Here is a 6239-nt window from a genome sequence, read left to right as displayed (position 1 = left end):
GGAACATTATATTTCCAAAGTACAGCATTACTTTTCATCCTTTAATAAAAGTGTCACTATCACATCATGACTATCCCTAATGGTATTAATTCACCAAGGCTCTTCAACTTTATCTGTCCTTCTGAGCTTAGACAGTCAAATGTACTTTTCTGTTCCTAACTTGACATCAAAGCTTTCTTATTCCTCTGAGTATATAGGTCAGCTGCTGCTCCAGAAATGAGTTGGTTACCTCCTTCCTGTGAGTTCCCCTCTAATATTGTTACTGATAGTTTAATGAAATGGGAAAAATAGTCTGGCTGGGCACTACAGTGCAATTCCAAGATATTATGAGTTTAGCTAAATTTACAGAGGGGAAAACTTGTCTTGGCATTTACCACAGCTCAGAGTAAATTCCTGACTATCCACTGCTGAAGCAGAGAAAGAATTCTGTCTAAAAGATACAACCCTTCCCAAAGATGGAGGTAGTGACACATGCACATCCTCCACCTCTGCTTTTCTGGGAATGCCTGCCTCCAGATAGATTAGTTCATTGCTCTGAAAGGTGTTCACAATTAATAGACAAACAAATATTTTCAGATGGCCTGTGAGAAGGAGTATCTTTTCCATGGTCACTTGAGAGTCTGTCATCTGCATCAGTGTCCAGACTCCCAATGCTATGTGTTGGTGCCCATTAGCTGCTCGGTTGCACTGATAACATCATTGATACCATGCTGGGAAGGCACCAGCAGCTGCAGTGCTCCAGCTGCTCAAGTGTCCTTCCACTGGTTTAAATGAGACATCAGGGGTCACCAAATGAAATGTTGGAAGGGCTGGAATGGGAGGGAAAAGTACTGTTCTGTCATCTAATTTTCTGTGATCCAAACATCTTTAAGTCATTTGATTGTTCCTCTGCTTACACCAACACTGAACTTGCTGTGACTCACTACTCATCGTTTCTTTGCTTATTTGGGATTTTTTGAGACAATGAACTTTGCAACATATATTCTTTCACTTTGAGATGGACTTCTTTATTTTTGATCTCCTTTCACAGGGACATAAATTAAAGTAAAGCTGTGTTTTTGTAATGTTTCAGAGTTCCTCATTGTGGCTACTCTGAAGGTGGCTGACCTGCAAGGCTGACCTACTTCTCCTTCTGGGAACATCCTGATGATGCTTATGGGTCCTTTCCTATTTGAGATATTCTATGATCACTTAGTGCTATCTCTGTTTTCTCTGTCACAGTTAACTACACAAATAACTCACTTTGTATTTTCCAAGCTGAGGAAGCAATTCTCTTTCTAAAGTTGCACATCAGGAAAACATTTCTTGACAGTCATGGTAATTAGTTGCCAATGAAAAGGCTCTGAAGGCATTTGATTCACTGTCACTGAAGGTCTTCAAGAGTAGACAATGTACTAAGAGGGAGAGGCAAGCAGAGATACAATCCCTTTCCTGTAGAGGGCAGAGGAAAAATGATCCAAGCCCATCAGGTCTTTTCCATTTCTATTTGATATAATTAATCCAGGAAAATAATTTTCCCCCTCCCCCCACAGCTAACTGGATTTCTGGGAGGCCTGTGTTTCCCTTTCTCTCACTTAGATCATTAACTGTTTGTTTTCCCTTCCCTATGTACACGTTTAAATTCCATTGATGCTAATGGAAAATACATGTGCAAAGAATAATAAACATATAAATATTTGGATTCTGCTAACACTCCTCCCTAGGGCATAAAAGTAAAAAAGTTCCAGGAAAATACACTTCTGCAAAATAACCAGAAGAACAGAAGAAGTAAATTTGATGTCTTTCTTTTGCCACTGCAGTGAGATAAAGAAGCAATGGAAAGTATCTTTTCATTCTCTTCAGAAGAGTCTGTTCACATTAAAAATAGACATTTTAATGTAAAGTATTACTCCAACAACTGTGTTTGAGGAACATGGCCTGTTTCTGCCTAGCAGGACTACATATGACATTGGTGTACTTGACAACTTCTTAAAAGAAGGAAAGGCTAGAAGGGGCAGCATACAGAGAAATGTTTATTCAAAAATCTTATTGACATGACTAAATTAAGAGTTTTGCTTCATCTGTCGTCAGTGATGAATGAGATAACAGTGACTTCAATGACTTCAGAGGATCCCAGGTGAGAAGAATTCTCTTGGAGTGGGAATGTCTTAAAAGCCATTAACAATGTATGGTGTGTCTCTCTGTAGCATGTCTGCTACTTTACCACAACACTCTACTGGTATCACTAATATTCCAATTTTGGCCCTGTTTTTCTACTTTTATTACACTAGGACTGGAAAGTACCATCTATGTCAGCAAGGCCAAGCCATATCAACTATTGGCATCCCTGCCTGTGTCAGGGGGTTTGGAATTAGATGATCTTTAAGGTGGTCCCTTCCAACCCCAAAGCATTCTATGATTCTGTGGTTCTATGAACTATAGGAAACCATGCATGAAATGGCATAGTTAGGAAGGTCTTATTCTACATGTCTCTGCAACCCCCTCTCCACCACCATATGAAGTTACTGAAGATCTGCAGTAGGAGACCCAAAAGCTGCAATGACAAAGGGGCACAGAAAGTGGAGACTGAGTAGAGACTGACAGTGCCTGAGAAGGTGCTGGGACTCATTAAACCCTCTAGATGATCTTAGGGGACCATGTCCCATGCCACAAAGAGGTGAAAAATAAGCACAGAAACATCCTTGCCAGTATGATTCAGATCTGGTGATACCGATCTGGTATCCGACAGATCTGGTGATCTGAGTGTGTAAACAAGCTGCACAATTTTCCCATACAAATTAACCATTGGAGAGAATGCAATATATCCAGGAACATCAGAGCAACTTGACTAGTTCTGACCAATATTCTGCATCTTGGGAGAAGGTGAGTGTATCCTCACCGCTCATCAGTACCTCTGAAGCCAAATCAGGAGATCACCAGAACTCACAAGAACAGAAAGAGAAGAGCATAAGTAAATTGACAGCAAGACCTATTTTTGGACTCCTGTGCATACTGCAGAAGACCAGAGAGACCAGGTTTCATTCCAGGAGTCAGCCCAAAGGCAGATGCTTTCCTGCTCTGGGGGCTGCTTGGGAAGGGTTTGTGTCTGTGTGCCTGGGGAGCGCAGGGGATCTGGTGGAGCAGGGAGGCGCATCCAGCGTTCTTCCGCACTGATCCCCCTACAGGGCAGTGTCCATAAGGAGCCTGTGTCCCTCGGCTGCAGCTGGCAGCTGCTCCTGGGTGTCCCTGGGTGTCCCTGGGCTCCCCCAGCAGGCTCCAGCCCGGGGCAGCCGTGCCGAGCCCCGGCGCCTCCGTCCCGCAGGGGCAGAGGGAGCCCGCCCTCCCCCGCCACCGGCTGCACCGGGACAGGAGTAATGGGTTTTCTAGAAATCTTGTAGGACTGCATTTTTTTCAGGGGAAGTTCAAGCTAGCATGAATGTAAAAATTTGTAGCTGCATGTAGCACGTTTGTTTTGTATCTACTGACGCCTCTGGGGTGCCTGGCTGAGTGAAGAACAGGCACTTTTTAAATTCAGAAATCTCTGTCATGGCAAAGCTCTAACTACCAATATGCCTGTCTCCCCTAGGGCTAGCTACGGGCAACAAACCCATTTCACTCTCTTTTGTCATTTCCCTAAACCCACCCTCCTACAAACCAGCCAGCGGGGAGAGGAAGGTCCTAACACTCCTTTTCCTGAAGGGGCAAAACCAGTAGGAAATAGCTGAGCAACTTTGTGGCCCTTAGGCAACTGTAATTCCCCAGAACACACCTGGTTATTATAGTGATGATTAGCAATGAATGTTCCTATTTCGCATTTTTACTTTGTATTAAATTTGTATATATTTTCCTCCCTTAGGAAAGTCAGAGGTGTGTGAAATTGTGAAGGAACACTGAAAATTGCAGAACACTTTCATCAACAAGGACATTCAGATAACTACAGAAATAATAAACAGCTTTCTGGACAACATTATTTAAATCACTTTGGCGGTGTCCCATCCCTTTTGAAGAGGGGTCACAGGCTTCCTTGAGTGTGCTGAAGTATTTCTGCAACTATCACTCTTATGAACTTGCATGCTTTCAAAACAATCTCAGAGGCATCCCACAAAACCTAGGATGTGGTCAACCTTTAGAAAATGATAAATAGTACTGACCACAATTCCAGAGAAAGAAAAGAGTCAGGGGAAAAGAGCAGAGTTGAATATTCATGGCCAGAATCCTAATGATTAAAGGGGCAATTTTCAGTTTTCTTTCCAGTGGTTTCTTCAGTGAGTGTTTTAAAGAACTTCTACTTAAAAAAAACAAAACAAAAAAACAATAGCTCGACAATGCTCTCCTAGAAGCTGTGCCTTGTCTTCTTGAAATAAAAATTCAGCTGATCTTTAAGATCCATTCCAACCCCTTAACATTTTATGATTCTGTGGTTTTACAGGGTTAGAACTAGAAGCAAACAGGAACTCTGTGTACAAGCTACTTGACCTAGTATATCCATAGAGACTGAGGACATAGCTGGTTATTTATTTCTCCTGAAAAGTTCACTGGCAAAGCAAGTAAATAAGAAACACTTTTTGTCAGTATTTTCTAGCAAAAAGCCCCCACACCACCTGTTCCATGTCCATTCCTTGCTCTTTTTTGACAAAGTTGCTGCTTGGTTGTGGGAAAGGGAATTAAGAGGGCAGAAAAAGATTGGCAAAACTAAATAAAAGTCAGATAAAATGGGTACTTCTAGTACAGAAAACACAATCTAGCCAAAATGTTTCTTTTCTTCCCCAAATCACTTCCATGACAAATCACTTCTTTGAGCCTTCCTAGTTATAATAGTACATAAAGACAAAATACTTATCCATATGCATCCCTCTTCCAAGTTGTTTTTGTTTAGTTCAATTCTTCCTGGCTTTTAGCAACCATAATCTCCTTTAATTGTGAGCCTTCCTTAATGAAGACTATTCTTGAAACTGTCATTTAAAATGTCATTAATTGTTTTCTACTCCCCATTAAATATCATAGGAAGCTATACCATTAATTCTATCACTGCTAAATCCCCACATTGCCAGATGCTGAAGCAGAATGGGACTATGGATTACAAAACATATGGATTTATTTACACTAGGTAACTTCTTTATTAAATATCTTAACACAGTCGTTACTGAGACTTCTTTCCCAAGCCCCTGCTGTCACACTCTGCTCTGCTCAGGAACACACACCACATCTGCTTTTCACATATGCTTTCCAGCCCCAGTCCACCCACACGGGCCCCTCTCACAGCAGTGTGTGCCCCTCCTCCCCAGGCTCAGATGCAAGCACACAATGGGGTTGCAGCACTCACAGCAGTGCAGGCGGTTCAGATGGGCCCTGCCTGCCTTGGGGGATGCCAGCCCTGCTCTGCTGTCCCTGCTCTGCTGTCCCAGGGGCTCTCTGGCTCATGGCAACTCTCTCTCATGTGCAGGGTCCTCTCTGACAGCGATGCTCCCCAGGGGCAATGCAGCTTCTCCAGCATAGAACTGCCAGGGCACATTTTTCACTGGTGACCCACGACCAGGGGTTTCTAACTCATTAGAAAGAAGTTTAAAAAGTGAGCCCACACCTTCTGCTCTCCTTTTCTTTAAGCCACAAGAGCCTGAACTGTAGACTGATGCTAAACACAGTCCCTTGATATTGTGCAGTAAGAAAAGAGAAACACCCTGGGATGAACTACCTCTTTCTCTTTTCTTGAAAACTGCTCAGACACCTTTCTGAGCAGTATAAGAAAGGTGCCCTCTGGAACAGACAGATGGATTTTTTTTAAGTTTTCACTGCATCCTTAGTTTGCATAGCTCTGATTTTCTCACTGCAGAGCAGGCTTGCCCTTCCCCTCCCCATGAAGTTTGTTCTTCTGCAAATAGATAACTATTAAAAAGTGAAAACTATACTTAAAATGTACATTCTTTGTTTCCTACCTGTCTCCATAGTGGCAGACTGTCTTTTCCCTATGGGCAGCATGCTTTTGTCTAACTTTCTGATTCTCCACCCCAGTGATAATTTTTTTTTTTTTTTTTTTTATTTCTTGGTTATTGACTTTGAGCCAAAAATGTATGACCTCTTTTTTCTTTATTAACAGAAAACACATATTGTAACAAAGGACTTTTGAAACTGCCTCCATAGCAACCAAGGATTCTTTATAAAAGAGGATGTTCAAGATCTTCTCATTGCTTAACAAATGTTTCAAACCACAGCCTCCCTCTGATCAACTAGATTTACAGTGCATATCTCACCACTATCCCCCC

Source organism: Agelaius tricolor, unplaced genomic scaffold, assembly GCF_023055355.1.
Source record: "Agelaius tricolor isolate 1412-34295 unplaced genomic scaffold, bAgeTri1.0.p SCAF_1, whole genome shotgun sequence".
Lineage (NCBI taxonomy): Eukaryota > Metazoa > Chordata > Aves > Passeriformes > Icteridae > Agelaius > Agelaius tricolor.
This window is presented reverse-complemented; position numbering follows the sequence as displayed.